Source organism: Dendrobates tinctorius, unplaced genomic scaffold, assembly GCF_039654945.1.
Source record: "Dendrobates tinctorius isolate UK_male_01 unplaced genomic scaffold, ASM3965494v1 ptg000120l, whole genome shotgun sequence".
NCBI classification, from domain to species: Eukaryota; Metazoa; Chordata; class Amphibia; order Anura; family Dendrobatidae; genus Dendrobates; species Dendrobates tinctorius.
In genome coordinates, this window is record NW_027361788.1 from 22947461 (window position 1) to 22965055 (window position 17595).

Genomic DNA, 17595 nt, shown 5'->3' on the forward strand with positions numbered 1-17595 from the left:
TACAAGTGTCACATTCCTCAAGTCAAGCCACTTATGACCAATAGGCAACTCCAGAAGCATCTTGCCTGGGCCAAAGAGAAAAAGAACCGGACTGTTGGTCTGTGGTCCAAGGTGTTGTTTTCAGATGAAAGTAAATTTTGCATTTCATTTGGAAATCAAGGTCCCAGAGTCTGGAGGAAGAGTGGAGAGGGACACAATCCAAGCTGCTTGAGGTCTAGTGTGAAGTTTCCACAATCAGTGATGGCTTGGGGAGTCATTTAATCTGTTGGTGTAGGTCCACTGTGTTTTATCAAGGCCAAAGTCAGCGCAGCTGTCTACCAGGAAATTTTACAGCACATCATGCTTCCCTTTGCCGACAAGCTTTTTGGAGATGGAAATTTTATCCTCCAGCAGGACTTGGCACCTGTCCACACTGCCAAAAGTACCAATACCTGGTTTACAAACAACAGTATCACTGTGCTTGATTGGGCAGCAAACTCGCCTGACCTTAATCCCATAGAGAATCTATGGGGAATTGTCAAGAGGAAGATGAGAGACACCAGACCCAACAATGCAGACTAGCTGAAGGCTGCTATCAAAGCAACCAGGGCTTCCATAACACCTCAGCAGTGCCACAGGCTGATTGCTTCCATGCCACGCCGCACTGATGCAGTAATTGATGCAAAAGGAGCCCCCACCAAGTATTGAGTGCATTTACTGAACATACATTTCAGTAGGCCAACATTTCGGATTTTAAAATCATTTTTTCAAGCTGGTGTTATAAAGTATTCTAATTTACTGAGATAATGACTTTTGGGTCTTCATTGGCTGTAAGCCATAATCATCAACATTAACAGAAATAAACACTTGAAATACATCACTCTGTTTGTAATGACTGTATAAAATATGTGAGTTTCAATATTTGTATTGAAGAACTGAAATAAATTAACTTTTTGATGATATTCTAATTTTGTGAGAAGCACCTATAAGACTTAGAGGACATGTAATGTGTTACTAGTTAATGAAGGCCTTCAGTCCAGAGTCAAGTCTCTCTGTAGAACATTACTCCTCAGTGTTCTGGATCTGTCCTCTCCCCCGATGCCAAAAATACACAGACTGTTGATCTTCAGATAGTCTTGAATTTGGCAGCACAGTGCCCTGTTTCAACTACCCTGAAATGTTTGCAATGTTAATAGAAGTCGGTGTATTGTAAACTCTTATGTCCTGCAAATCTGGTGTAAGGAAAGGGAAAGAAGCAAACACAAACAAAAAATTACATTCTGGTGACATTGACCTACATGTTGGTCCAATCTGTAGAACCCACAATGAAAGAAAGATGATCAGAGATTTGAGCACGAAAAAATTATGTAAACCTGAGGATTGAAGGAAAGATTTACATTCGGAAACAGACTAAAATATTCTTTGTTTCAACGATTAAAAATAGACATAAGTGAATCTTTTGATATTCGAATTTGCCATCTTGCAAATATTAGATTTGAAGTCAATCACAAATATGGCAACGCTTCCAATTGCCCAGGATTGGAAAGCTCTTTAACACAAACACAGTTTTAGTAATGTCAAAAGTGACCTCAACATATCTGGCTATGGGTAAATGGATGAAAGCTTTTCTTTCCAGTGTGCTCGCATACATAATCTGTAATGTTTATTTCGTATTTTAAATCTTTCTCTCCTTATCTCTATTTCTAACCTGTGAGCTTTGACGTCCTCTCACTATCCAGATTCACTATAAAATAGAGTCTACATTCCCTGCCTGGGCTTTTATACAGGCTATTATAGTATCTCCAGATTAGCTGAGCTTTACCATGTGATGTGATAGCTGCAATGTATTACAATGATACCTGCGCAGCCAGTGCTGAGGTCATGTGAACCTAATCCTGCTGATGCCATCTTCTGCTTGGTGTTAAATGGCCTTGGGCATTTTTTCGCTCGGGTCCGGTAATTTTCCTAAAATTCAAAATAAACTGAATAAGCATCAAATCGATTCACTCCCTTGTTTTTACAAGACTCCTTAGATTGCCTAAGCATACCTTACTAATAGTATAGCTTTTCTGCTTTATTAATGGTGGTGATAACCAGTAATTGACATATCCTCATCCATATCTAGAGTTCCAGTAAGTCCAGAGTTTTCATTACTACGTTGCCCTTGGTGGCAGGATCTAGTTTTTCCTCGTCAGTGGAGAACAGATCTCCATAAGAAGGTACTTTGTCCTTCCATGACCATCTTTAATTTCATCACACTGCCCGGGGGAGTAACATTTCCTTCCCCACTAGCCACAGCGTGCATGTTTATTGCTCATTTCATGGGACATAAACCATTGAGACATGGGACCACATAAGCCCAAAGGAATATATAGTTTCTTCTAAGCTCAAACTTTTGGAATGTCCACTATTTCCACTTATCAGAATGTATTTCTATCGAGGAGATGTGACCTGCAGCTATGTCTCCCCACAGCCATCTTTGACAGACGTTTCCATCCTGATAGGGACTGATAAGTGAAATGTCCTGTCACAGCGCGCTCATCTCAAGATGGCCAATAAATGATTTATTTTTAACCGGGAAGAGCATCAGCAGAAATCATTGTTCCAAAAGAACACTTATGAGCATGCAGCGGGAGATAAGAAAGAAGCCGTGCCCGCTGATTGGCTGATTACAGCATTAAGAATAAATCTATAATTAAATAAGCACAGAATCATTTCTTGGTCGGTAGCCAAGGCTACAATTTGAAATTCCCTACACGGTTCTGTAGATGGAAATAGGATATGCTTGACTATTGGTTGCTGACATATCCGAGCACTCTATTAAAAAGCAGTTTGGCCATTAGGTATTTATACCAAGAAGCCGACAAGCCTAACAAGAGATTTTTTTGTGTCTTGAAATGTTGGACTTGTGGGGAATTTTTCTAAAAGGCTAAAGTCAATCATGTCTTCAACTGGGGAAAACTAAATTTACCTTGGCCTCTCAGTGGTGGCATACTCTTAGACAATCTCAAATTGGGCATGTGGATTATGTTCCATGTTGCATGTAGGTCGTATGTGACCACAAAGAGTTTACTGTTGGACTTAAGTTTTTGAAACCTGCCTCAGTATTTCAGTATTGCATATTAGATTTAATAAATATATGGCGGACAGCAATGAGAAGATGGATAACTTCCTAGAGAGTCAAGGAAGAAGGTTGACTTACAACTAGAGTTGCTGCGAATTGATCCACATGTCCCAGTCTGTTGGCCAAGGAGGTAATTTGTTGCTGTTGGATGGGAGAGAGAGACAACTTTCCACAGCTATTCTTTTGATAAGCCAGCCTGGCGTGACGGCATTTATGGGTTACACTGCTACGATAACATCGCACCAGGCTGGCTAAAGAGAAGAAGAGCCGTGGATGGGTAACTGCCTACAGAGTCAAGGCAGAAGGTTGACTTACAATTAGGGTCGGTGCGAATTGATTCGCATTTCCCGGTCCATCGGCCACAAAAGTAATTTTTTGCCGATGGACTGGAGTGACAGAACCTCCTGAGGCTCTTCTTTTGATTAGCCAGCCTGGTAGAATGACATATGTGGGTCACACCACTAGGATGAAAAGAAGAGACGTGGATGCCATCAGTAAAAATGGTGATCCACCACTCCCATCTAGAGGCAACCAAACTTTCTAATGGCTGATGGACTGGGACGTGCAAATCAGTTCCCTTCATCTCTCCCATACTTAAAAAAAGTCATGTCAAATACATAAAGCTCATTTGTTCAAGATGCCAATTGAGAAGAAGATGTGATTGTATGACAGACTTCTCTGCCCTTTAAGTCAAGTTGGGGGGGTTGACGGAAATTGAATACCTCCAGACTTTTAAGAGAGGTTGTCCACTTTGGGATAATCACTGGTACCTTGTTAGTTTGTCTCACATTGATTACCTTAAAACTTTTGTGTTCAATTTTCCTGCAACACCACCACCACAGGGTAAATGAAGAATTACTACATGTCCATTGTAATGTATGGATGTACTAATAAACACCAGATATTCTTCAGATAATTTGAACATATATTGCTGGTAGAATTGATCTAACTGCAGTTGATTGTTCTCCAAGCTCTGGAGATGTTTTCAAGGCAAAAACCTCCATCTGAGATATTAAAGTGAAATCATTAAATAAAGTGACTACTTCAGTTCAAAAACAAATGGGCACATAATAGTGCTAGACATGCGGAGTCTCGCACAATAATTGATAGAACGATATCTCCAGCTAGAAACACAATATAGTGAATGTATTCACAACACAACACTTCAGCTCATGATGGGTAAAGATGGAGCATCTGGGAATTTATGATGGAGAGGGTTACTTCCACCAGAAACTAGCAGACAAGATAATTAAGCAATGTACATTTTATGTAACAGAATAATAGTCCCTTACATAGGCTTCAAACTTAATCATAGAAAGACAGTGCTGGTTCCTCCTTACATTATGTAGACCAGAAGACAACTTAAATGAGTTAAGCCTATGAAAAATTCCAGATTCATCACTGGAATATCCAGACTTTGACTCATCTCTTACGTGTCCCGAGTCATCGGTGTACCCAACTTCATTATTGACAATGGGACTGATGTATCAAACTGTCTCTAAGAAAATGGTCCATAGAATACACATATACAAGATATAAAAGGGTTTTCTGCATGTATCCAGCACCTTGTATTTAAAGCTACTGTTTTATTGCACCGGCAAGTAAATAGGATGATCATTTAATGGAGAGGGTGCAGACATAATTAAAGGTTGGCATTAGCCCATAGTGGGAGGGACTATTCCAAATAAAAAGTGACCACTTCCTGGTAGTGACTCAGATCAGGGAGGTACAGTAACCAAGGTCAAGTTCAAGTCCAGTGGGCTGCTAGTGTCAGCAAGAAGTTATCATTCATGGCATTACTAGAATCCCTTACATACATTCCTGCAATGTCCGGAGGTCAGGGCTCTGTACAGGTACCATGGAGACTGCCTCATTCTCTGACGTACAGGGACGATGGACGTGGAACCATGAGAAGGGAAGTTAAAGGATCCCGGGTGCACTGCGGCACTGGATGGGAAATCCCTGGGGCTGAGAGATCCAGTGAATGTGGGAATAGTCCAAAAATAATGGCTAGCAATGCTGAGGGCGTGCCATGCTAAGGAAGCAAGGAATGGAAAGTGTGGTGCCCAATACTGCGTGTTGTAACCTGATGAACTTGAACTGTCCAGTAAACTTTTGGTTGTTGAAACGAGTGCCCAATACTGCGTGTTGTAATCTGATGAACTTGAACTGTCCAGTAAACTTTTGGTTGTTGAAACGAACCGGGCATCCCTTGGTATTGAATGTGTGTTTTGTCTACAGTACATGTTAAATAAACTTAGTTTTTTTCACCAAACACTTAGCAAAACCTGCTATTTTTTTCCCCACAGAGTTATTGCACTTTCCCATTACTTTCTAAACAGTAGACAAAATGCTACAAAATCATTTAAAGAATTGACATTCCGCAAATCAAAAAATACTGCGATGCTCAAATTCAATCAGGAAAAAAAACAACGGTTACATTGATTTTGTGGTGTGGCCATTTCTCCAAAGCGTCATAGGCTGTGTTTTTAAACACCACTCCGCGTGTTGTTCATACTACTATAGTTGCAGTGTTTCCGGCCTTGACTCCCATAGAGCACATCTCGGATATCGTTGGTTAGCCATTGCAAAAGAGCAGTGGATCTTGATGATTTGCCCAAATAAATTCAGCGTGGCAGAACATCTCCCAGACAACCATTAATAATTTCAAAGCTATAAGTGTGGAGATTAATGATGGTGATGCTGTCTTGCTGTGACAGTCTTAGGAAGGGGGGCATCAAACTCTCCCTGGAACTGGGACCCTAATTATCCCTGTCCAAGGGGTACTCTTGATGATAGAGAGGCCCGAATCTCCAACTTCATTATGCTCCTGTTAATCCCTGGTCTGTTCCCTCCTCTGCCCCATGGAGTCTGGAACAGAAATGTAATGTGAACAAGATACACAAGACAAAACAAGGATAACAGAAACCCTCTATCATACAAAACACCAACCAACAATAGAAGGGAAGATATGGACAGGGAGGACTAAACTAAGTGGGAACAGGGACCAGAAGATAAACATACACATACAACAGAACACATCTATAATAATTTCTCTCCAAAACACTAAGCTTAAGCAAACGACAAATTACTCTTCAGCACAGTGTCTCCTAAGAGCAGGAAAGCAGAGCTTTCACTGGCAAGACAGAAAGGGTCTGGCCAGGTTTTATAGGAAGAGTTAATGACCAGATCAAAAGCAGCTGAAATGGAGCTGCATGTTTCTGACCTGTCACGGTGTGACTTGTCCTCAGAGCCGCGACCCGCCAGACGGCACTAACACCTGGACACACAAGGGGAACACCGGGGAAACAGTTACAATGGTGGGCCCTGCAATAGGGAATGGGGACGTGGAGACCTCCTGCATTCCCCTGAGGCAGTGTCCCTAAACACTCCTAACGATCCCTATACAGGCTCCTCACCTGTCACCAAACAGAATACCTTAATCCCTAGCTCGCCCTGCACCTATCCCTTACTAGTGAACTGGACGGTGCAGATACTAATCCCACCACTGTACTAATACACACAAGGAAAATACAACAAAACAGGGAATACACACAACTTAGCTTTGTTCTGCTGCTATTGCTCCAAGCAACAGAGTTCGGCACCCGGATACAGCTTCCACCTGAATAGCTGCTACTCCAAAGCTCTGGCTGAGCTTCAAGGAACTCCTCTCAATAGCTCCTTTCACCACCTAGGTTGGTTGGGAATGAACAATATCACCAACAGTGACTGAGAACACCTGAAACTCCTTTATAGGCAGGAGCCAGGGTAATCACACCTGCTTGGTAATTTAAGTGTAATAACCCCAGCGGCCACCGGGGGCAAAACCAGAACTAAAGCAACTACAGTGTAATAACCCCAGCGGCCACCGGGGGCAACGCTAACCTTAAGCCAAAGGCTTAAAGGAAAAAAGGTTACATGTGCTAAATCTGTCACAATCCAACCTGGATCGTGACATGACCATTATAGAAAGGACCTTTAACATCTTCAGCACCAAAGGAAGCCAAATTAATTTAATAAGAGATATAAACACACAGGATAAATGGAAGATCTGCAATTCACAGTGCACAGGGATCTTCTACCCCCAGATCTTCTAGGTTGGCATGACATTCTAGTTGTAAAGATCCTGTCAGTGTCGGCAAACTGCCACGGCTGAGCAGGGTGACTTACCCACACTACGGGTGGGCCCAGGTTCCGTTACTACAGTGAAAATTCAAGCAGACAGGACCTGCGACGCTAAAAGTAGTAAGGATTACAAGGACCTACGATCATGTGACTGCAGGGGGCGGGGCTTAGTGTCCTACTGCTGCAGTTGTAATATACGTACTGCAGAGATACTGTAGTAGAGGAAAGGGAAACGCAGGTCAGACAAGCAGAGGTCATACACAGAGAGAGCGGTGCGGTACCAGAGGGACGAGCAGAGAATAGTCAAGTCACAGGCAGAGAGTCATACACAGAGAGGGTAGTGCAGTACAAGAGGGACAGGCAGAACTCATAACAGGGACGGAACCGGATCAAAACCAAACAAGCAACAAGTTATCAGGCACAAGGCACACGTACACAAGAGGTCAACTAACTCAGCCGAGGGCAGGAGTATAACTGACACTGGACCTAGGTCGATTGGCCACTAAATAGCCGCCCTCTGCCAGAGAGAGGCAGAAACAATTAACCCCTGTCTGACCAGGACGGGCCAAAGACAAAACCCCGTCCTGGATCATGACACTAGTGATTGATGCTTATACTCCATACTGGATAAATTGAAATGTCTTGAAAATGTTGTTTCCTTTTTTATCATTTGCATCTCACTAACATGTCTATCTATACTGTGATTTCCATAATCTCATGACAAATTCCTCCTTGGTGTTGTAATTTCATTTTTGAGGAGTGTACTGTTTCTCGAAGTAGAAGATCTAGGGCACTGGGTGTTCCCCGGTGCCAACAACGCCACAAGTGTCTGTAGTGATTGCTATCCAAGCAGAAAAGTACGTCAGTGCCCCATGAATTATGGATCACGGATCAAATAAATATGTAATTTCTGTAGATACGCAGAGTGGCATAGTAACAACACACTGCGTGGATGTCCTATGGGGATTAATATCTTCTTCAATAGAACGTGTTAATAATATATGCTAATTTTTGAGGTTCTTTTTTTTGCCACAAGAGAATCCAAAAAGGAATTGATTGGATAATGTGATCCATTAGAGCTGGCTCATACAGGAAACATCCTTTCAGGAAGGCTGCAGATGTACGGCTCCTCTCTTCTGGACGACGGAGCTATCGGACAGCTGGAGTTTCCCTTGCTCTGATAGCGTATTTCTTTGGAGAACGCTGAGCTTGGAGTCGGCAAGTGTTTGGTGGAGGGCTGGAGGCATCATAAACAGTCAGATTTCAAAAACACTGAAGCTGCAGTGATGCTGTCACTAAAATATTAATAAGCTTCACTCTGTAGATGTTTCTCAGTGTACATCAAACGTCCTTGTTGTGCAAACTCCTGATGGACACAGGCCGGGGTAAGGAGGCACATTACATGAGAATAACATTATTAGGACTAATGGCAGAAAGTTATTATTCATTGATGGTTATAATGGGAATCGGGAGGGTGCATAAGTCGGTTTACATCTCTCCGGCCAACTTGGTTTTGTATTAACGACCCTAAGAAACTGTCTCTAAGACATATCCGTTACGACAAATGTGACTCCTATCAAAGTGGTTTCCTGCTTAGTTGATGTTCGGGAGGGTACGGTTTCTCTGACCCACATGTTTGGCAGCAGAGGTTAGTCTGACATCAGCAATTATTACAGAGCTCCAGAAGGACAAGACCCTGGAAGCAGGATAGTTATGGTGACGTTATCACTTTTGGAGACAATGATTCTGGAGACCATCCAAGTGCGAATTCATAGCAGGACACACTGATTATCACTTTTTCATCTAACATCACCGCTTTTCTGGTTGTATGTTATCTATATGCTGTTAGGTTTAAAAAAAAAAAAACCTTCAAAGAGTTGCACATCATTCCAGAAAAACTAAATGGACAAAAGTATGTGCCCCCTCCACATTACAGCTACGGGAGCTTTTCTGGCCTTCCATCTTACATATATAGGTGTAGGAGAATGGCGCATAGGACAAAAAGTGTTGCAAAAATGGTCCGTGGGGTCTCCAGACTTGAACAAAACCCTTGGGAGCTATTCCCAAGGAGAAAAATTGCATAGGAAACAGAATTAGACATTGTCCGAGATCAGGTGACAGTGAGGAAAACAGCCTTCGATATAAAAGGTCAGCACACCAAAATACAACGGGATTTGACACCAAGACAGGTGGCAGACGCTCTTGCTGCAGCTTCAGTAGCCCGGATAGTAGGCAGCAGCTGCTGGTACCAGCCAGACCCAGGCCTAGACGATGACGGTTAAACAATGACGACCAGAGCTATGCCGGTCAAGGTCCAGACTTGCCTTGTCGACGGTCAAGTACCAAAAACCCAAAATACATAGGTCAAGGTTCCTGACCTAGACAACGCTTGTCAACAGTAAAGAACCAGTCCCCGCCTATATGGATTGAGGAGACGCTAGTCGATAGTCAAACACTGAAGAGGCCCTGAGAATACCAGAGATTCCAGCCTGGGCCAGTGATCAAAGGAGACGTGTGAGACAGGCCGTCACTTCCAGCATGGACTTATGGTGGGCAGGGGAAAGGCTGCAGATCAGAAGGGGTCCAGCTGACGCTAGAGCGGCCCAGAGAGGGTTCATAGACTTTGTAAGAAAAACATGCAACTAGTCAAGGCCCAGAAAACCGCAGAAACTTCTAGAGACTGTTCCCACCAAATACTGGGCTTGCCCCCCATTAGCACTAGGTTGGATAGTAGGGTCGGAGCTGATTTCGGAGTTTCTTATTGTATACTAATCCATATACCTCGGTTATATAATTGTCAAATACTCTGACTCTGTAAATATCGCCTTTTGTGATTTGCCACTTTTAGTATCTCCGTTTCTATTTCATATTGCTAATCTGATAAGTAAACTGTTGTTTGCATCTGATCTTTCTGCTGTTGCATTTAGTCACCTGCCAACATTGACGTTAATATAAAATTGACCCCTTTGCAGATGTAACGTGACACGGGATGGTAGCCGTGGGTAAAGTTCTCATGTTTCGCTCCCCGGCATGCTACATGAAAATGGGGGTCCTTGCTGGGTGTGTGGACTTTTGCTATAGTTGTGTTATGCTCTTGCAGTCCGAATGGTGCCGTTGTTTTTCGCACAGGACCAGGTGTGACAGAGTTTAATAAGGGAGGCCACAGTTCATAAATACAGCAGGTAGTAGGTATTCGTCTTCATGGACGTTTCTTTTATGACATGGACATTATCACACGCTTCTTCCTCTTTCCACAGGAGTCACTCTCGCCCTCTATTTTGTCTAACTCTTTTGCCTCCACACAGTCCAGTACACTCTATACAGGGAGCCTCCTCTTCTCCAAAAACTGCACTACAGTCCAGCAAGCAAGTGGCCTATATTTTCACCTACGGTTCCACGTCTTTCTCCCATTAGAGGAGTTTTCTATGCCAATATGGCTGCTACTTATGCAGCTTTCTGCATTAAGGAATTCTCTTGACCACCTCACGGGCCATTTCCTCTTCCTCTCACTTATCCATCCTTCTCTGTTCCATTATCTGACTGATAGACAACTAACTCCGTACCGTCGAGCCATGCTTCCTGCCCCAAGCCCCAATACTTCGTCATTTTCTCCTCACTCTGGGCCGACTCCAGACACTAACCACTTCCTTCTTGTTGTCGCTTCCTTCGTAGGACTTACTATCTGCCTCAATCATCTCCCTTTTGCCACAAATGCACCACCACATGCAATTCTACCAACTAATCAGAGCTGAGTTCTGCTACTGCTGCAGGCTCGTCCCTATCTCACATTCCAACCGGAAACTCTCTGTTGTGTAATCACGTAGCTCCTTCCCCCTGGGCTAGTCCCAGCCATTAACTTCAACTATTCCTTTCAACTGCCTAGTGCTGAATGGAAAACACAATCAATATAAATCATTAAACATTTCAAACACCATAATACATTACATCATTTTACATATCTTCAAGGGGGAACATGGGCAACACTTCCTCTTCCTTACAAAGATAAAACAACTCCCACTCTTCTGGGAAGGATTGCTACAAGATTTTGGAAGCATCTGTCTGATTTTTTGCCCCTTCATCCAGAAGAGCATTTGTGAGGTCAGACACTGATGTTGGGGACCAGCCGGCATCACAATCTCCATTCTAATTCATCCCAAAAGTGCTGGATGGTGCTGAGGTCCCGGACTTTTTGTGACCAGTCCTGTTCTGCCACCAAACTCCCTCAACAATGTCTGTATTGATCTTCTGCACTGGGCACAGTCATAGGGAACAGAGAAGGACATTCCCCAGACTCTTCCCACAAAGCTAGAAACTACAGTTGTCCAAGGGGCGGACTTACCGCATGTGCAGCTGGTGCGGCTGCACCGGGGCCCAGGGGTGGGGGGGCCCCTGCAGGACAGCTAATAATGATGGTATTCTGGCCTGTTTATCCAGCCCCGAGGGACCCCTGGCCAGATTGCCCACATGTGCGGTGGGCAGGAAGAGATCCCTGCAGCTCCGCTGCTTGCAAGAGAAGATGGAAGCAGAGCGGAGCTGCAGTGATCCGTCTTGCTCCCTGCCTGCACTTACTGTCTCTCACACAGTCAGCAGCGCGGCTGGATGACATCATCATTCAGCGCAATGGCTGTGCCAGAGAGAGGAAGCTGTCAGCGATGGTGATGCTGCGGGAGAGCGTGCAGAGAGCTGCTGTGTGTGTGTGTTTTGCTGCGGGGGAACGTGCAGAAAGGTGAATGGTGCTGTGTGTGTAGCTGGAGGAGAGTGTGTGTGTGTCGCTGCAGGGGAACATGCAGAGAGGTGAATGGTGCTGTGTGTGTAGGTGGAGGAGGGGACAGTGATGAGGGAAGGCAATGAAGGGGGTGGTGGGGGAGAAAGCAAGAAAGCAATGATGGTGGCAGTGGAAAGGACAATGATGGGGTGGTGGGGAAGGAGGCAATGATGGAGGTGGTGGAAAGGGCAATGATGGGGGTGGTGGGGGAGAAGGCAATGATGGGGGTGATGGAGAGGGCAATAATGAGGGTGGTGGGGAGAAAGAAATGATGGAGGTGGTGAAAAGAGCAATGATGGGGTGGTGGGGGAGAAAGCAATGATGGAGGTGGTGGAATGGGCAATGATGGGGGTGGTGGGGAAAAAGCAATGATGGTGATGGTTGAAAGGACAATAGTAGGGGTGGTGTGGAGGAGGAAATGATGGAGGTGGAATGGGCAATGATTGGGGAAGAAATGGAAAGGACAACGATGGTGGAAAGGGCAATGATGGATGTGGGTGGGGAGGAGGCAATGATGGTGGTGGTGGAAAGGGCAATGATGGGGTGGTGGGGAAAAGGCAATGGTGGTGGTGAAAAGGTGATGGTGGTGGTGGAGAGGACAATAATGGGGTGGTGGAGGAGGACGAAATGATGGAGGTGGAAAGGACAATGATGGTGAAAAGGTCAATGATGAGGGTCATGTGGGAGAAAGCAATGATGGTGGTGGGGGAGTGGGCAATGATGGGGGTGGTCGGGGAGAAGGCAATGATGGAGGTGTTGGAATAGGCAATGATGGGGTGGTGGGGTAGAAAGCAATGATGGAGGTGGTGAAGAGGGCAATGATTGGGGTGGTGGGGGAGAAAGCAATGATGGAGGTAGTGAAGAGGGCAATGATTGGGGTGGGGGAGAGGACAATAATGGGATGCAGGGGGAAGAGAACAATGAGGGGTGTGGGGGATTAAGATGAGAGGAAGGGAGATTTATAATGGATTTAGGAATAAGAAAGTGGAGGAAGACGTTATTATCGCTTATTACGTCTAACATAATCCCTTAGTATATAGTATACTCACTTATTATACATAGCACAGCCCCTTAGTATACAGTGTACTCACTTATCATGTATAGCACAGTCCCTTAGTATATAGTTTACTCGCTTATTATGCATGGCGCCATCCCTCAATATATAGTGCAGTCACTTTTTATGATGCTGTCCCTTATTATATAACTTCCTCTACTGTTATGTACATTGCTGTCTCTTACTTAGTGTATTCTTGTTGTTTTTGTTATTCACAGCGCCCTCTTTTATTACATAGTCCCCTCTCTTGTTAGATATAAAATGACTGCTGAAGGAGGAGCCGGTGACCAGACTACCAGTCCATCAGCTACTCCATTAGAAAAGAAGCTTTCCCTTGTTCCATCAGCCATCATTTCATTATACAGCTAACAAGACAGGAGGGTATGTAATAAAAAACAGGGCTCTATATAATCCAATATGTAAGGAACGGTGCTGTACATAACAAGAGAGGGCACTGTATAATAAGGGATGGAAATATATATATATGTACAGTGGGGCAAAAAAGTATTTAGTCAGTCAGCAATAGTGCAAGTTCCACCACTTAAAAAGATGAGAGGCGTCTGTAATTTACATCATAGGTAGACCTCAACTATGGGAGACAAACTGAGAAAAAAAAATCCAGAAAATCACATTGTCTGTTTTTTTTTCATTTTATCTGCATATTATGGTGGAAAATAAGTATTTGGTCAGAAACAAAATTTCATCTCAATACTTTGTGATATATCCTTTGTTGGCAATGACAGAGGTCAAACGTTTTCTGTAAGTCTTCACAAGGTTGCCACACACTGTTGTTGGTATGTTGGCCCATTCCTCCATGCAGATTTCCTCTAGAGCAGTGATGTTTTTGGCTTTTCGCTTGGCAACACGGACTTTCAACTCCCTCCAAAGGTTTTCTATAGGGTTGAGATCTGGAGACTGGCTAGGCCACTCCAGGACCTTGAAATGCTTCTTACGAAGCCACTCCTTCGTTGCCCTGGTGGTGTGCTTTGGATCATTGTCATGTTGAAAGACCCAGCCACGTTTCATCTTCAATGCCCTTGCTGATGGAAGGAGGTTTGCACTCAAAATCTCACGATACATGGCCCCATTCATTCTTTCATGTACCCGGATCAGTCGTCCTGGCCCCTTTACAGAGAAACAGCCCCAAAGCATGATGTTTCCACCACCATGCTTTACAATAGGTATGGTGTTTGATGGATGCAACTCAGTATTCTTTTTCCTCCAAACACGACAAGTTGTGTTTCTACCAAACAGTTCCAGTTTGGTTTCATCAGACCATAGGACATTCTCCCAAAACTCCTCTGGATCATCCAAATGCTCTCTAGCAAACTTCAGACGGGCCCGGACATGTACAGGCTTAAGCAGTGGGACACGTCTGGCACTGCAGGATCTGAGTCCATGGTGGCGTAGTGTGTTACTTATGGTAGGCCTTGTTACATTGGTCCCAGCTCTCTGCAGTTCATTCACTAGGTCCCCCCGCGTGGTTCTGGGATTTTTGCTCACCGTTCTTGTGATCATTCTGACCCCACGGGGTGGGATTTTGCGTGGAGCACCAGATCGAGGGAGATTATCAGTGGTCTTGTATGTCTTCCATTTTCTAATTATTGCTCCCACAGTTGATTTCTTCACTCCAAGCTGGTTGGCTATTGCAGATTCAGTCTTCCCAGCCTGGTGCAGGGCTACAATTTTGTTTCTGGTGTCCTTTGACAGCTCTTTGGTCTTCACCATAGTGGAGTTTGGAGTCAGACTGTTTGAGGGTGTGCACAGGTGTCTTTTTATACTGATAACAAGTTTAAACAGGTGCCATTACTACAGGTAATGAGTGGAGGAAAGAGGCGACTCTTAAATAAGAAGTTACAGGTCTGTGAGAGCCAGAAATCTTGATTGCTTGTTTCTGACCAAATACTTATTTTCCACCATAATATGCAAATAAAATGAAATAAAAACAGACAATGTGATTTTCTGGATTTTTTTTTCTCAGTTTGTCTCCCATAGTTGAGGTCTACCTATGATGTAAATTACAGACGCCTCTCTTCTTTTTAAGTGGTGGAACTTGCACTATTGCTGACTGACTAAATACTTTTTTGCCCCACTGTATATGTATATATATATATATATATATATATATATATATATATATATATATATATATATATATATATATATATATATATATATGTAGCTTTGTCGCCATAGAAGGAGAGGGGCCCAGACACATTTCTTGCACAGGGGCCCCAAGTTGTCATTGTCCGCCCCTGAATTGTCCACAATGTCTTGTGCTGAAGATTTCCCTTCACTGAAACTGTACAGAGGGAACAATGCAGGCAGCATGTAGCTCGGTGCGGGGAGGTAGCTGCGGGAGAGGCACTTGTCTCTTCCTTTAACAACCAGGTGCACTACATGAAAGTGCAGGTCCTGGCTGGATGTTTGTACTCGTGTGCTGTTGGCCGGCCGGGAACATGGATTCTGCAGTTCAGTAAAGTAGACTTCTGTTCAAAAATACAGTCTTTACTGAACGGCAACTTGGTAAGGGTTATGTATAAGGGATAGTGAGTTCAAAGTGTTATAGACGTTGCCTTTGCAGTAGAAAGCGTTTTCACACACACAGTATCCCTCCTCTGTAAGGATATAGGTAAGTATCATCCTTTTCCAGTATCCTTCTCCAGGGCCACACTGTTTCACCTTGTTTTGTCACAACCCAGCTGTTATGCCACAGCCCTGATCAGTGAGTCTCTCTACCCACACAGCGGTTCTGCATCTTATTTCTTCCACTACTGGCGCCCTGTATCTACTGCTTGGGACTCCCACTAGTTCCACTAACTCGGTCCTGTTTAGGTCCTTTACTTTTGGCATTTGCCTGCTCAGGGTTTCTCGTGACTCGCTGTCCTATTTAAGGACCCCATTCCTGAAGGTCACTCTGTCTCATAGGTCACTTCAGGATCTTGCTATTCCCTTGTCCTTAGTCTCCTGTTGCTCCGGTTGACCATTAAGGCAACTCTGCTCACTCTACACCTCTTACTTGCACTTGAACTAGTATTCCAACTAAGGAAGTCATCTCTTTCCCTTAAACTAAGCCCTTCTCATTATGGGCTAGTCCCAACATTAATCCTATCCTATCTTACACTAACATCATTACCTAAACTACAGTTACCTACCTACATCCTAGTTTATATGCTGTAAATTATCACATCCTACATTATATATTACACTTCACAGGACACATAACATCACGATATATACAAAAGATCCACGACACATTAGACAATACAAGTCGATTGGTATCTTCAGGGGTAGAAACGTGACAGCTATTGTCCACCACCCTTATAGCAACGTTCTCATGGTATTCACCAAACCCAGACTCGTCCATCAAATGCCAGATAGAGAAGTGTGATCAGAGCACCGTGTCCTCCAGAGTCCAGTGGTGATGGCTTTACACTACTCCATCTGACGCTTGGCATTGTGATCAAAAATAAAAAATAATTGACCTCAATATGAAGATTTTACTAGTAAAGGGTCCATCAGACTTAGTATCACTCAGATGTCCTATAATATTGACATAGGATGCCGACACACTGGTCTAATGGATGGATGTGTAGCCTTGTATACCGCCGATCAGGATCAGCAATATAGGTGCACCAAGACATACAGAACATACGTTATTGTTGAGCTCTGGCTGTGGAGAAATTGTAGTCTGTGGTTGCCCGTAGAAAAATACCTGTAGGATCTCTATCATTTTTGGGATGAAGAAAAAGTGGAGAGACTCTGGTGGTGAAGGTCCCACGATGGTGAAGACTAGAGATGAGAAAATCGATTCTCAAGACTCAGGTACATCGGCCAGGTCAGTAACCACCAGCCTGGCATCACTAGCCCTCCTTTTCAGTTTCCTGGCTCGCATGACATCTTCTGTGCAACATGTCGCTATGATGATGTCATGCCATACGGGCTAAGCAAAAGAAAATCTGGGGATGATAGGGGGTAAATGGAGATTGGTAGGACTCCCGTCCAGTGGTCACAGATTACTGACCTGGCCGCTGGACTGGAGTCCTGCAAATCGATTCCCCCATCTCTAGTGGAGACCCCAGAGCAGTTGGACTTTTTGTCACACCAACCCACCAAGGGCCACCAAGGGGGCTCATGTCACATCTGATCTGATCTCAGGACCCTGTCTCTAGATGTAGGAAAAAAAGTCTTTATATATGAGAGAATCTAATCCAGTGGTTCCAAAACTCCAGTCCTCGCAGACTCCAACAGGTCATGTTTTCAGGATTTCCTTAGTATTTCCCAGGTGATGGAAGTATCATCAAGGCATCAGGAATTCTCTCACATGAACACTATGGAAATCCTGAAAACATGACCTGTTGGGATCTGCGAGGACTGGAATTTGGGAACCACTGATCTAATCCGAGGTCAAGACATGAACCCGGAATAAGAAGGACCCTTTTGCCCATTTGAGAGTGTATAAAATATACAAGAAAAGGCGTGATTAAAAATGCATCTGGTTTCTCAGCATAGCAAGTACCGGGGGTAATTGGTGGCTTAATGTAACGA

At 44.0% G+C, this 17595-nt stretch overlaps 1 protein-coding gene across 6 annotated transcripts in view; it reads left to right on the forward strand.

Moving 5' to 3' along the window:
- The window catches only part of ATP2B3 (ATPase plasma membrane Ca2+ transporting 3), a 443364-nt gene that overhangs the window by 161252 nt on the left and 264517 nt on the right, over positions 1-17595 (forward strand). The window lies entirely within an intron of this gene.